This window comes from Ostrea edulis, chromosome 4 (assembly GCF_947568905.1).
Source record: "Ostrea edulis chromosome 4, xbOstEdul1.1, whole genome shotgun sequence".
Lineage (NCBI taxonomy): Eukaryota > Metazoa > Mollusca > Bivalvia > Ostreida > Ostreidae > Ostrea > Ostrea edulis.
Window position 1 is genome coordinate 76,556,948 of NC_079167.1, and position 16,457 is coordinate 76,573,404.

The window sequence follows — 16,457 nt, forward strand, 5'->3', positions numbered from 1 at the left end:
AGTACATTGTTTGTCCTCATAGGGCAATTCTGTCCTCACAACTCCTGTCGATCAGTTGAAATTTTTCCTCACTTTTTACGTTTCATTGCCCCCCCCCCCCCCACTCTCTCTCTCTCTCTCTCTCTCCAATGAAACCTGTTAAGTGAGGACGTCCTTTCAATGTATTGAGGATAATACACGCATGTTATTGTAATATTGTGAAGGCAAAAATGTACTGTGGTAGTTATAGCTATAGGGACACCTATAAAAGTTTATCTAATACTCTCTTTCGGAATGTGAAAAAGTGAGAGAGAGAGAGAGAGAGAGAGAGAGAGAGAGATATCCGTGTTTGCCATACTTTGAATTTTGTATTCTATTTGTAATGAAGTTCTTTTGGATTTTGTGTAGGAGTAGAGAAAATGATAAATCGTAGAATAAATAAAAAGAAAATTTATTTAGCAATAAGATAAGAAATATAGAGATGTTTGAAAAACAAAGAAATCACACTTTCACATTCACACACCCATACTCTCTCACCGAGAAAGAAATATAAATTGGTATAATAAACCTGGCAATATTGACAATCAATATAACGTATAACTGTCAAGACAACTCAATAGTTAATACAACAAGTATGTCATTCCAGGCTGAAAATATAACTGGTAATAAATGTATTACATAATTGTTCGAATAGTCGCTAATTCCGCTAACTACAGAAAAAGTTAAACAGTAGTAAATTACGTTTTATACAAATTTCTCAAATTCCTTTTTGATAAAATGTTAGTTTACTGAAACACAATATGAAAGTTTGGCTACTCAGCACAATTCAATTTAACGCCACGTCACACTTGGCACAACCAGGCCTCCATACAGCTCGAACAGCCCCTCCGCTTCCAGTCCCGGACTCACAGGTCTCTCACTGAACAACGATACTGGGTAACGCCGACTTCAAACCAATGGCAACACTAGGCTCACAAAATAATTGCCAAGTCCACCACGTGGAACACCCATGTACATACAGCACTGTCTCACGTGTTCCGATTCCCACACCGAGCACCTGCTGAAATGCTGAGAGTACTGACTGATATGGCCCAGATAGCTTCTTAAATCCCCTCTGCACTGAAATAGCAATAACTTAACCTTCAACTTATACACAAAGTGACTTGGGTAACAACAAAATAGAAAACACAATACACGAGAAAATTAACCCGAAACCTCGCAAATATTTTCACACAAAAATAGCTTACCGGCTGGAGAAAACCTATGCCCACACAGTAAAATGTTTGTCTCTCTGGCTACCCATTACCCAGACTCTTCTGGAATTCGCCAAGAAAAGACCCCTGCTGGACAGCATGAAAACGTGGCCGCACGCTTGACAAACAGCCACTACTCTGACTGACCAAACCGGTATGCTAAAAATAGCCTTATCGACCAACACTCACACTACGGAAACACCTTACAAGCATAAACAACTATTTACAGACAACACCACAAAAAAACTAACAAAATGAAAATTAACTTCATCACACTATTAAATATTCTTATAGGAGTTATGAGATTGGTCATACCGATTGTTAAAGGGACTGATTCACGATTTTCCCCCAAATTTATTTTTTCACTTTTAATGATCAAAATCTACTGCCTAATGTGTTTCAAAGATTTCACATAAAAATTAAGGTTATACGTTATCACAGAAGCTCATTGTAGAGAGTTTATTATTTGTTTTGTAAACAAAGATTGCAGTATGTTATTGTTTACGACATTTTCAAAAGAAATGTATATCGATCTAAGTTTATTATATCTTTCACATTTCAAACATTTTTGGGGTAAAATGTGTCATTTAAAAGTTAAAATTTGTGACTACGCAAAATTAAGATGCTTTATTTTACAAAATCAATATTTCACTTGCTTGTTTGTATACATGAAATGACTCGAGTCTTTGTTCACATAACACAGATTCAAGGCTAAAATATTGCTTTTATCCTTGCATTCAGAAGGTCCAAATTTTGGATGTCAACATTAATTGAGTTATATTTTTAATGTTTAACATCAAAAATGAAAAATATTTTTATCAAAAATCGTGAACCAGTCCCTTTAAGCCGTTCTTGGCACACTGATTTTGACTGCGGATAACTCCGTTTACCTGATCAGGATATGGGGCTCACAGCGGGTGTGACCGGTCAACAGGGGATGCTTACTCCTCCTAGGCACCTGATTCCACCTCTGGTGTGTCCAGGGGTCCGTGTTTGCCCAACGATCTATTTTGTATTGCTTGTAGGAGTTATGAGATTGATCACTGTTCGTTATATTCACCTTGCATCAATGGGTTTTTTTATCCGCGCCTTTTCATCTTATTTAGGACTTTAATTATTATATCACGATATATTTCTTTAAACCACTTCATGAAAAGATAATTTTTTTAAAATCATATTATATTTCAAGAAATGTGCTGTAAGTTCTGTGTAATCATTGAAGTTTTTGTCCTGTCTGTCATTCTGTAATTCTGTCATTCTTTCTGAAACTTTAACCTTGCCACCAACTTTTGAACAGTAAGTGCTAGAGCTTAGATATTTCACATGAATATTTTTGTGACAAGACCTTTCCGTGGATACCCTGTGACCTTGACCTTGGAGTTTGACCTACTTTTTGAAAACTTTAACCTTGCAAATAATTTTTGAATAATAAGTGCTAGAGCTTTGATATTGCACATAATTATTCCTTGTCATAAGACCCTTCCGTGGGCACCAACTTTTTTGACCCCGTGAGCTTGACCTTGGAATTTGAACTACTTTTTGAAAACTTTAACCTTGCTAATAACTTTTGAACAGTAAGTGATAAAGTTTTGATATTTCAAATGCGTATTCCTTGTGACAAGACCTTTCCGATGGTACCAATGTTTTTGACACTGTGACCTTCACCTTGGAGTTTGATATAATTTTTAAAAACATTAACCATGCTAATAACGTTTGAACAGTAAATGTAGAGCTTTGATATTTCACATGCTCATTTCTTGTGACAAAACTTTTCCGTGGGTACGTAAATGTTTGACCCTTGACCTTAGAGTGGGTCTGAAGTTAAATATCGAATTGTTTTCTACAGAATTACTCAGTGAACACCGCAATACAGGGTTTGACTATCAAAGCAGAGGACCCGGACGACGGAGTGGGGGGAACGGTAACCTATCGTATCCAGGTAATTCACGGCAACTGCTAAGTATGCTTTTCCTATTTTTTGAAATGATGATAGCATAGCAGGTTTTACATTTAAGTGTCATTTAATCCACGAATTTATACTTTTATCGAAAAACCATCTTTCTATAACAAATGCGATTTAGAGACTGTGGTATGGTTCTTGAATATAATACGTGAATCTGAAATTTTTGTCCTTTCAATTATTGTTTTTTGTTTAAACTTCTAATTCTAGGCAACGGGTCAGGTAAGTAAGAGATTTATTAATAGTAGTAGTAGCAGCACACACATCAAATATTCCTCAAGAATTGAAGAAACTTGTCAAGTATACTCTATCGGCTTTGTGATATTTTTTATCATAATACTAATTGTGTGGATTTTTCTATACCTTTCTTTTTCATTATTTAAGGAATGACTTTAATTCTGGGGCAAGTTATACGAGTATAACCTGGTTTGGGTCAGTTTACGCTTTATAATGCAAGAGACAAAGATGTCAACCTTCGTTTATCAAAATGTACATAAACTCGGGAAAATACAAGTCAACTGAGCCGCGCAATGATTCACTTAGCAACAACGACACGAAGCGTCTAGCTGTGAAGGTCGCCATCTTTAATCTTAGTTCTACGCAGCATAGCCATTTATCAAAATATTAAGTCGAAAGTTTGTCATGATAGAAAATATGTGTAGACTATGCATGCAATGCGTATTGCGTTGCCCTTTAGAGATAGAGATCGACTTTGAAGTCGCTCAACTCCGACACTGAGAAAATACGGGAAATTACATTGTTTAGGCCTACCCAAACTAAAACTTCAAATATCAGAAAATGCAATAAGTTGCGGCTTTTAATTCTGTGAAAATTTTTACTACATTAAAATTTACCCTTGTATGCAACGTTGTCGCTAATACTAAATCCGACACAAGAAAATATGTAAGCAAGTGACAAATCGCGATCCACATGCCATTGTGTCTGACGTCATGTGATAAAATGTGACGTATGAATTTTTGTTTGCGGATCAAGCAATGAAACGACCCCCCCCCCCTTTTTTTCCCCAGTGATAAATGTATTTCAAAATGAACAGGGTAATGTTTACTTGGCAAATCATTAATTCGAATATAATATCCTTGTTTTAATCTATTATTCGACCATACATACAGAGAAATATGTTTTACAACAGTGATTTGCGTACAAGTATATGCTAATATTGACAACAAGAAAACAACATGTGTATCAAACCGAAGTAACTTATTGTACACGTTGACTTTCTATTCCATAGAAGGCTGAAAACAGTGCTGCGATGTAAATTTAGAGAGAGAGAAAATAGTTCCGGCATCTGGTTGTCAAGGGGGTGTGTCCCCATACCAAACCAGGTTATACAAAAATAACTTGCGTTCCTCAACTGGAATTTGATTGGATATAAAAAGCACTAAAAGTGACCAACGACACGAATAATGTTACATCGTCAAATTTTCAGAACAGCCTGTCCCTTCTTCAGGACGTATTTACATAGAAATGAAAATTAAATAAAAATGCAAACTAACACTAGATCTAAAACTAAACTACAAAAGTTGATAACAAACAAAACGTTTCATTTGCGTAAGATTTTAAAATTAGTTTCGTTCAGTCTTGATGCTCGTTCTGATGAGACTTTTGAATTACACCATACAACCTGTATTACACCCGAAAATTTCACAATGCAATCTAGTTGATCATTTTAGTGCTCTATATGTGTAACACTTAAGTTTTATTGTCATTTTAGTTTATCATATAATTATTTCATCAAGGCTGAAAATTTGTACAAAGGTTATTTTGAGATTAACCCGACTAACGGCATCGTGACTCTAAAGAAGGAACTGGATTATGAAATGCTTACATTTCTACAATACAACGTCATAGCTACGGTAAGAATGCTATATGCAGTGGTTCAAATGAGCTTTTCTGATAAACTTTTTCGACAGGGGATGCTTGCTCCTCCAAGGTACCTGATCCCACCTATGGTGTGTCCAGGGGTCCGTGTTTGCCCAACTCTCTACTTTGTATTGCTTCTTGGTTATGGGATTGATCACTGTTCGTTATCTTCACCTTTCATATTTTCTTAGGATTTATTTCAGTCTCACTGACCCATCGATCAATCTGAACAATTTCCCTGATTTTGAATAATGATTGTTTAACTCATGCCTCATGATATTACAAATTTATCATTTTACTTCGTTTTCAAAATTTGATGCATTTATCATTTCTGAAATGAGGGCTGTGTACTATATACTGTTATATTATTTATATCATAATGTAAAACTTATACGGTACCAATTTTGATGCACCAGATGCGCATATCGACAAATAATGTCTCTTCAGTGATGCTCAACCGAAATTTTTGAAATCCGAAATAACAATAAACTTGCTAGAGCTATTTTAGGGAACAACAGAGTGCCAAAAAAGTGGAGCCAAATTCGTCCAAGGATAAGAGCTATGCATGAGGGAGATAATCCTTAATTTTGAAATGAATTTATCAATTTTATCACAGCAATTAAATATACATCCGTATTTTCAAGCTAGTAACGAAGTACTTAGCTACTGGGCTATTACATTCTGAGTACTACATGTATATATATCCCTGTGAGCTCGAAATAAAGGACACCACAGAGTCATCCACTTCTGCTTCATACTTCGATATTTTATTGACAGTAGACATTAACGGCAAACTGAAAACTCAACTCTATGACAAACGGGATGATTTCAGCTTCTCCATCGTCAACTTTCCATATTTATGTAGCAATATTCCATTATCACCTGCATATGGTGTTTATATATGTCAACTGATTCGATATGCAAGAGCCTGTTCTGTGTATAGTCAGTTTTTAAATCGAGGTAGGCTACTGACAAACAAGTTGATGGTACAGGGATTTCAACAGTCTCGATTAAAGTCAGCATTTCGCAAATTATATGGTCGTTATAACGATCTAGTTCGCCAATACAACCTATCATTGGGTCAAATGCTGTCCGACGTGTTTCATATCGATTGTTAAGCCGTTCTTGGCACACTGATTTTGACTGCGAATAACTCCGTTTACCTGAACAGGATATAGGGCTCACGGCGGGTGTGACCGGTCAACAGGGGATGCTTACTCCTCCTAGGCACCTGATCCCACCTCTGGTGTGTCCAGGGGTCCGTGTTTGACCAACTATCTATTTTGTATTGCTTGTAGGAGTTATGAGATTGATCACTATTCGTTATTTAATAAATTATAAAATTATGCCAGACAACAATTTTGAGATCGTCATCAGGCAAGAATTTTGAGGTCGTCGTCAGGTGCTACACCTCAGATCCTGTACCATGTTTCTGTAAATGTTCGTTATCTTCGCCTTTCATGTATGCCAACATAGTAGTGGGGTTGTGCACTATTCGCCAGAACCCTGGCTACCGTTTTGGCATTGTATTCGAGTACGAAACGTAATCATATTATGCAGATTTTCAATATTTCCCTCCAACATATTAGGGTTTGGTATTTACAGTTCGATAAAATAAAGGCCAATTAATACATATATACATATATATACAGTTATATGGTGCTATACATTGACTATTTGACTATAGGACGGCGCTCCACCGTATCATAACACTACTGCGGAGCTCTTGGTCAAAGTTGTGGCTGTCCAGGACAAACCACCGGTGTTCATGGGATTACCTTACATCCTTACTATCCTTGAAACCATTCACGGGGTAATGTCATAATCATTCCATGTTTTCGTATGTTTTCCAACTTTTTTGTACCAGTAATCTAAGACAAACATATGGTAATGACTTCGAACACTTGTTTTCATTATTCCTTTAAGATGATGTAAGATATGTATCTGAAATTTATGTCCTCAGAACTTGATGTTGATTTACACATTTTAACGTAGTTCCATCCTCCTGTGACGTCATAAGATTTCGCAAACTCAATGAATTATTAAGATTTATGGATGACAAAACCATAATGTTGGAGTCTTTTTCAATAATTAATGTAAAAAAAAAAACTTGTTAACCATAAAATATTTTAAAAGTCTAAGTTATATATGAATTAAATGTTTCAAAACATTAAATCCAAGAGCAATAACTCTGTTTTCATAGAATCCTTTATGTGATAGATTTCCTTTATTTTGCACAAACATTTTGTATATTTTTTAAAGAAACAGTTTCATGAAATTATTATGAATACTATTATATCGTTTTAATCAGATCTCGTATAACTTTGATAATGCTCTTTAAGGGAAATTGCGATTTTCTGACGTTGATAATTGATATAAACTTTATTAATACCGAAAAATACTTATTTTATCATTTTTATTTGTTACTAAGATGTACTATTTGAAGAATCAACAATCAAATATATTATTGAATCAATAATTCTAGAAGGATGTGATTACCTTTTAAGAAATTTAACACCAAATTTTCGTCTGACATCGCTTCTTTATCCACAGAGTATCTTTAAAGTTAGTGCAATCGATGGAGACCTCGGTATTCCAAGACAAGTTGGATACGGACCTCTCAATGGTATAGCATATCCGCGCTCTAACAAAACCCTACGCTTTATTTTCGTTTTTAAAATGTGGAAAATGCAGTGCTTTTGTGCAGTGAATTTGACATTTGAATCTTCTATTGCAAGGTTCGTGTTCCGAATATCTCGACATCAACGCAACATCGGGCGAGATTAAAGTGACGAAAGCGCTGGACAGAGACATGGGAATCATCTATGACGTCCAGGGGGTTTGTGTTATCACAGTTGAAGTAAGTGAAGATTTTACAATCAATGGTTATGTCTCTATTCATGGGTACTCTTTTCTCACTTTAATGGGGAGGGGGGGTGCAGGATAAATTAATTATTAGATCCAGTGAGCTAGGCATTCCGCAGCACATGCCCGCTTGCTCGATATTTGAACCAAATGTTGTCCGATGGACCAGTCTGATCCCAGCCTGTTTAATGCATCAGCATTGCCTTGAAATGATAACCCCCGTGAATATGAACATTACTTTATTGATGCTTCAAAAGGTACAACAGCACAATTTACACGATACAACATATGGAATGGAACAAGGTGTGTAAGTGGATGAAAAGGCCGCAATTTTTGTGGGGGACAGGGGGATACATACAATTGTACCAAGACAGTATGGGCACAAAGGAGGCCTAGTGTAAGCACAAGTGCCTGATCCGAACGATTACCGCGTTATGGACCAGTGTAGGTGGGACCGCCCTTCTCCCTGTCTCCAGAGGCACCTGGTTTTACATTTACCAGACTGTGGCCTCCCCCCGCTTGAACGAGGTGGAGGTGGGACCAGCCCTGGCAGGCCATGACCCACGATTGTTACCATATTTGCACAACTACACATTGTTACTTTGAGTCACGCCCCCTGCTTTGTATGCAGGGTGGGGAGACCACCAGGTTATGGGGCCACTTGATCCCAGCCTACAATACAGTATCCCCAAGTCTCCGCCACAGGACATAGGCACTATTGAACACTTAATTTGAGCTACTCTGAAGGGTAGATGTTAGACGTGTTATTTAAAAACAACTGAATCCCAGATTACAAGTTGTTTAGATAGATGTCTAGACCTGTTTTGGACAAATGAGTACCATCGTGCCTGAACAGGGGAGTTTCTGAAACCCTGATAGTTGTGTCGTGGTTAATATAACAGCCAGTGACTTCTTGGGTAATAAACTTTTTGATAGCCTTATTGATTTTGAGGCGTTTGCTATTGATTTTGCCGCCTGCAGTAAGTGGGGCACCGTGCCAATATAATCTGGGTAACATTGATGAAAAAATTAATGTGGTGTTGGGAAGAAGTACATTGTAGTGGCACAAGCTACACTGGATTCTGTGGACAAGCTCAATGCCTCAATGCTCAATGCAGGTGTAGTAAGGTCATTAGAGCCAAGATGTATTAGCAAACATTTTGGTGGGGGTAGATGAAGTAAATGGTCAGACACCACACTATCCAGTTGGTCCCAATGCATTCCCCTGCGACCAAGCCAATTGATTAAAACAGGTAAATTAAGGTTACTTCCCCCTGGCCGTTAGGTTGCTGCATGGTGTCCTGCCCAAAAAGGGATTGATGATCCAAGGATCCAAATTGTAGGGGTACCTACAATAACTTTGGTATGGTTAGCATAGAAGAACATCTAATAAATTAAGAGTTATGTTAAAAATATATAGCAGATCGCCATCTTCCCTTGGCCTTGATTTCAGAATCAGAAAGGCCCATTTTTACTAATTATGTTGCCATGCCTATTCTGAAGCTATGTGACCTAAAGTGACCTGATACTCCTATGAATTGCAGTGATTTTTGGAGTACTCCTTGAAACTGATATTTTGTTAAGGGCTTAGTGTTCAAGTGTGCTAGCAAGGGGTCGGTTCTGGATACTCGGTCTCGAAGGCGCAGGAACTGACTGATGGTCACAACTGGGTTAAGTGTGAAGTTATGATGTGGAGTGATATCCACTTTGGTAGAGCTGCCTATCTGGTCCGTTTTGCACTTTTGTATGATAATTTGGCAAAGGCTGTGATGCACAATAGTAATGTCAGAGCGCTGTAGTGCAATTGTTTCAGAAACTCTCAGCAAACCATAATAAGTTATGGTAAATGCCGCCGAGAATAATGCGGACTCATATGCAGACCTACATACATTGGGTAGGGAGTGGGTAATTCGGCAGAAAAGTTCGTAGGATATAGGAATACGGGTATCCTTAGTTACGCCTGCTGACCTACGCAGTCCTTCAAGGGTTTTGGTAACAATGAAACATTTGGTTGTATCTTGAAGGCCATGTATTTTATGCTTGTAGGCGATGGCATTTAGATAAAGTGATACAGTCCTGTAAGACATGATTTGCAATGAAAGGTGCCCAATGTAATGTAGTAACTGTGTGACTGGGACTGGCCAAAATGGGTGAAAATGGAACTGACGAAGAAAATTGTGGAATTTGTTAAGCGCAGCCGAATATGCTTGCTGTGTAGATGGTGCTAATGATCTGTGAAGACGTCGATCTGCCTCCAGCTTTAGATTTGCCAGATGTCGTGTGGCAGTGGAACTGGGGACGGGTCTGCTTGGGGTGCCAGTCGCCTGAATCTGCCCCACTGTGAACGAGATAAGGAGTCTGCTATAAAATTTTGTTTGGTTGGGATGTATGACGCCTGAATACAGATATTGGACCTGAGGCATGTTAATACTAGCTTGCGAACCAGATTCATAACCCGGTCGGATTTGGATGTAGCCTGGTTGATAACCTGGACCACTGCCATATTGTCAATGTGAAATAGGAGTTTGGAATGAGCAAACTGGTTTTTCCATAAGGTGAGAGCGACAACCACTGGAAAAAATTCCAAAAAAGTAATGTCTCTAATGATGTCTTGCTCAGCCCAACTACTTGGCCAGGACCCATGTGCCCACTTTCCCGCAAAATAAATACCAAAACTCCCCCCCCCCCGCACTGTCTCTAAACAATTGAATTGTTTCATCATATACCCAAGGTTGAAGCGAAATCACAGAAATCCCATTGCAAGACTCTAAAAAAATTGCTCCAGACCTCAAGGTCTGCTTTGATGTTTTTTGTTACCCTGATTCTGTGATGGTGTTTAGTGATGCCGATAGTTGAATTGATGAGCCGGCGACAGAAGGTTCGTCCTGGGGGATGACCTTGCAAGCAAAGTTAAGTAGACCAATGAGAGACTGCATTTCACGGAGCGATACCTTTTTGGCGTTGTAGAAGTAATGTAATGAAGACTTAAGTTAGTTTAATTTTTCGTGAGGGAGGCGCATGGTCATATTGATGGTGTCGAGTTCGATGCCCAAAAATGTGAGAATGTGGGTAGGCTCCACGGTTTTTTCATCCGCGATGGGAACGCCAATGTCAGCGCATTTAGACTTGAAAGCCTGAAGGGAGTGGTGGGTGACAAAGGAATGGGGTGGGCCACAAAAAAGAAAGTCATCAAGATAATGAACAATGAAATGGTTCTGTGTATGTTTTTGGATGAGCCAATGTAAAAATGACAAAAACGTTTTAAACAATGCGCAACTAATTGAAGCCCCAAACGGTAGCATTTTATCAAAGTAGTACTTGCCTTGAACTCTGAACCCAAGCAAATCGAAATCGCCTGGGGATATAGGGAGCAGCCTAAATGCTGACTTAATGTCAGTCTTGGCTAAAATTGCCCCCCTTCCAAGCTTGGCTGTAAACTGTGCTGCTTGGTCTATGTTGCTATAATGTACTGAACATGCTTTAGGGTCAATGAAATGATTGATCGATGCATTTTCAGGGTCAGACAGAAGGTGTATGAGTCGCATGTCACCATCTTTTTGGGGACCAGGCCTAGTGGTGAAACTTGCAAGTTGGGAAATGGTGGTGAATTAAAGGGGCCAGCCACGCGTGTTAAGGCAACTTCTTTGTGAATTTTATTGTTAGCTATTGTTAAATTAGCATTAAGGCTAGGGGGATTATTGGACTCGCGTGGTGACCTAGACCCTCTATACTGAAGTTTAAAACCGTGTAGAAAACCTTCCCGAATAAATTTGCCGTCCCTGTATCATTCCAAATGTTTGCATGAATTATAGAACTTTATAGGTGTTGCTTCTAAAGAATATATGGGACTGTTATTTTGGGCATCTGCTGCTTGAGTGGTTGTCTCCACACTTGCTGCATGCTTGTATCTGCATCTGGGGAAGAAAGGGCAACTTACTCCCTTATTGAAATGGTTGCAGTGCATTTCTGCAGAACGGCTTGGTTGATTAAAATGACTGCCTTGGTTCTGATGAGCATTGTTACGGGTGTGGGTTTCTGACCTATTCGAAATGTGCAACAACCAAAATTCTTGGTTGATGTTGCCCCACGACAGTTGTGGCTGACTGGCCATTCTGAGACGAAATTGCTCATCGTATCGAAACCAATAGTTAGACCTAGACGCCGCAAGTCTAATGTCCCTGCGGTATTTAAGCAATTCTTGCGCCCGTGTCGGAAACTTTTCTAGCATGATACTAATGAAGATGACAAAAGCGGAAGTCCACTTGTCCATATTGAGGTAAGAAATGGTCTTGGGCTTAACGATGCACAACCGCCACTCCTTAACCTTAATATCACCTTGTGAATCGTAATCTTGCAATTCGTTGGTGGTTTTAATGAGAAGGGAAAGGTCTATGAATCTGCCCTCCCAAATCTGAGTCTTAATTCTTTGCGGAATGTAGGCTCCCAAAGAATCGTATCAACTTAATTGTTGATAAGGGTGAGAGAAAAATGACTCACCCAGCTCTAGCGTGGTGTTAGGGTCTGATGTAATGATGAAGGTATCTCTTCGTCAGATACGTAAGGCAGTAGTGGCTGGTCTTGGGGTGGACCGTGTGGTGATGGAGGGGGCACCGGGGTGCTTTGTTTGCACCGCTTCCCTTTCCCTCTAGCGGGCGTTCCGTTGCTCTCTCTTCTTTTCCGAGATGCTCGGATGTTTGGTCTGGTCCTAACCGGTGGCATTGTCCTAAAGGATGGCAACGATGATGTCTGATTTTATGGCTGTCGAAAAAAAAACGTCCGTCTTCTTCGGTGGATTTTGAAAAAAAAAAAGCGACATCCGGGGACTGTTTGTTGTTAATTAACTCGTGCCGTAGCATAGTCGTACCATGACGTAGTCGTAAGGTAATACCATTGTAGTATAATTGTTAAGGGCGCCCAGGGTGACAGCCCGGGTGGAAACCTGTACTAAATTAATACTTGACTATTTGATATAAAATCAAATAATCTTGAATATATAAAAAATATCAATCATTTATATCTTAAAGAAGAACACTTACATGCATTTCCCTTGCGCTGTTGATACATTTATCGCCCATTAGCTTTTCTTAACACATCTCATTAGTAGTTTTTGTTTATCTGGGTCACATTTGTTCTACGTCTACTGTGTCTTTCTATCGGTGAGGAATCTCGATATTTTCATCTTACATCTTCTTTTCAAGAACCACTGGGTTATTTTCAATCAAAGTTGGCACACAATGCCTTTAAAAATGATTCAATGTTATTCAAATGGAGAAACAGACCTCCTTCCAAGGAGAGATGAAGATAAAATAGGACAGGTCCACAAATCGGATTTCAAATCTTAAACAGAAAGAAACATCAATACGACTGTTCTTTGTGCGCAGCACAGTTAAGGTTCCAGTATGGAAACGTGTCCTAAACTGTACAGGTATGTGTATTATGACATCACACAAAAAAACAAAATATCACGAAATGCACGGAAGTATAACACTACACAGAACTTAACATTAGGCGGGGTTTTTTGTCGTTAATAAAATCTGACATCTTAAAGGGACATGGACACAATTTGAGATGAAAATTTTCAAATTCTATACTTTGATTTTTAAATGCCTAGTATATTTAACTAAGGTATTACTAATGATCAGCAAAACTTTGAATTTCAGTAGTCAAGGTACATGAGAGATATAGAGGTCACAAGTCCTTGTTTTGTAAACAAGGCTCGTGCCATGTTTTTGCTTACATAGGATACATAAATTAGTAAAAATTTCGTTTAATGCAGAATTTTTCAATTATAAGTGAACGTTTAACACAAATGTTTTCTAGTGTTTGGCACATCTCATTTTGTTTTAAACACACTAATTTCTATTGAAAAATCTAATGTAAACAAAAATATGGCAAGAACCTTGTTTACATAACAAAGGATTGTGAGTGCTGTATCTCACTTATGCAAGGTGAAGAAAACAAACAGTGATCAATCTCATAACTCCTTTAACACGGACCCCTGGACACACCAGAGGTGGGATCAGGTGCCTAGGAGGAGTAAGCATCCCCTGTTGACCGGTCACACCCGCCGTGAGCCCTATATCTCTATAACTCAACAACTGATATTCAAATATTGGTTGACCATTAGAAATAATTTAGTTAAGCATTGTGAACACTAAAAATGGGAAAATAAAATTTGAAAATTTTCAGCTCAAATCGTGTCCATGCCCCTTTAAGATATATAAACGAAACATTGACCGCGATGCGCTTGTCATCATGAGGTCGTCTTGATAGTCTGACCCAGCTCATTTGCAATAAGTGGCGGATCAACTGTTTTTTCTTAATGAAGAAATATTTTACACTTAATTGGAAAAACATGTTTGCAGATATTTATAAGACTATTAATTTTATAACAATGCCTTTCTTATGAATTCGCTGAAACATTTTCTATCTATCCCGTGGGAAAACATTAATGCTTTATTTATTGATAAGTGGACAGATGGTTGGGTCTTACAAATTGATTTATTGCAAGGGATACCCTCAAGCATCACAATGGGTTTGTTTTAAGTGAACCAAAGAACTATTAAGCTATTTGAAAACTGCTGCTATCCTGATAAAATTTAAGAAATAACTTTTTTTGCAAATTAAAATGCAGTTAATTGACCGACAAAAAAATCAACACATAATCCAATATCATTTCCGGATATATGGCTCATGGCGGATGTGACCGGTCGATAGGGGATGCTTACTCCTCCTAGGCACTCGATCCCAGGCAGTGGCGGATTTAAGGGGGCGCAACCGGCGCCCCCCCCCCCTTAAAATTTTCACATTTTATGTAAATCGTGGTATCTTGTTTAGAAAAATGTACTAAACGATAGAAGAAGCGATAATTTCTTCCACTCCCGGAGAAATAAATGACAAAATCTTTTGATTTCGTGAATTACTTGATTATGAGAACTTCATTTTGTTCCAAAAACCCTTAAAATTTGTGTCATCTTATTAATTTCACCTTATTAAAAATGATAAAATATAGTAGAAATGACTAAATAGGAGATATATTTCAAGCCCTATAAAATCTGTAAAATCCAGACCCCCTGTCTCATAGAGTAGCGCCCCCCCCCCCCCCCGTAACCGCAATTCCTAGATCCGCCCCTGCTCGATCCCACCCCTGGTGTGTACAGGGGTCCGTGTTTGCCCAACTATCTATTTTGTATTGCTGATAGGAGTTATGAGATTGATCACTGTTTTGTATCTTCGCCTTTCATTCAACAATTATCAATTGAAATCTGACTACAGAGATTGTTTAAAACGTTCATGAATTAAAGTTTGAATTTCAACCACATTATGCACTTGCAATATCGAAATTCATTGATGATCTCAATATCACAAGTATATTTGCTAAAACCACTTGACGCCGAATAAATTGATTAGTTTAGATATAAAATATAATCGTCCTGAGTATGTATTTCTAGTTCATCATATTTTGATCCAATATCAGTAAAGTTCCAAAATATTCCATAAAATGTGAAGATAACGAACAGTGATTAATCTCATAACTCCTATAATCAATACAAAGTAGATAGTTGGGCAAACACGGACCCCTGGATACACCAGAGGTGAGACCAGCTAGGTGCCTAGGAGGAGTAAGCATCCCATGTCGACCGGTCACACCCCCGTGAGCCCTATATCTTGATCAGGTAAACGGAGTCATACGACCTGATCAATGATTTTTCCAACTGCATGTTTTCGGGAAATTTCCATTGTCCACCTTAAATGTGCTGCGTATTTAATCACAATCATAATTTGTCAAACTGGTATGAAAACATCATTTGCAGTGTACATTGATGTTTCCTCGGATGATGACCCCTGAGCTATAAGAATAGCTTAATGTTTTACATAATATGAAGGTATTAATAGAAAAATATAATTTTCTCAAGAACCACAAGGATATTATTCCGTCAAATCAATGGGCAAGCATCCTCATATGAAGTCCGATCTTTTTACACCACCTGCCAGGGTGGTGTCATAACAAGGTCTTGAGGTTTTCATGCTTATTGGAAATTTCACACTCCTTTGATGAACTATGTGGTGCATGCAGCTCTTGTTTGTGTAACTTTTGTTGCTAGGCTTTCGAAGTTGGAGTCGATAAAACTTACTTTACACGGTCCACCACTTATTTGACTCTTATTATCAACGACGTGAACGATAATCCACCGACGTTCCTAAACGACAGCTACACGGGCAGAGTAAATGAGAATGCAGTTGGTATTCCCATCTCATTCAGCGAGAATATCCAAGTTCGAGATATTGACCAGGTCTGTACATGTTCTGTATTACACATCGCCTAAATACTCTGAAAAGCCCCTACTCGAATGGAAACATCACGCAATATATCAATCAAGCAATACCTTTTTATTCGAATATTCTAACGCTTCTCAAATACCAATTTGCCATATCATTGAATTGATTTTGGCTGGAAAAACCGTCTATTATGTTCTTCAGAACATACATTATGTTCTATTATTGTTTGGAAAATCCGT

General features: G+C 38.3%; 1 protein-coding gene and 1 long non-coding RNA gene across 2 annotated transcripts in view; one reads left to right on the forward strand and one right to left on the reverse strand.

Moving 5' to 3' along the window:
• LOC125669264 (cadherin-23-like) overlaps positions 1 to 16,457 on the forward strand; it is a 63,729-nt gene that overhangs the window by 31,222 nt on the left and 16,050 nt on the right. The gene's annotated exons all lie outside the window — the stretch shown is intronic.
• Positions 414 to 1,482, reverse strand: LOC125669266 (uncharacterized). The gene is made up of 2 exons (XR_007367794.2): positions 1,227 to 1,482; positions 414 to 1,098 (listed from the first exon to the last, which is right to left on the reverse strand). It is a non-coding gene; the product is annotated as an uncharacterized LOC125669266 (long non-coding RNA).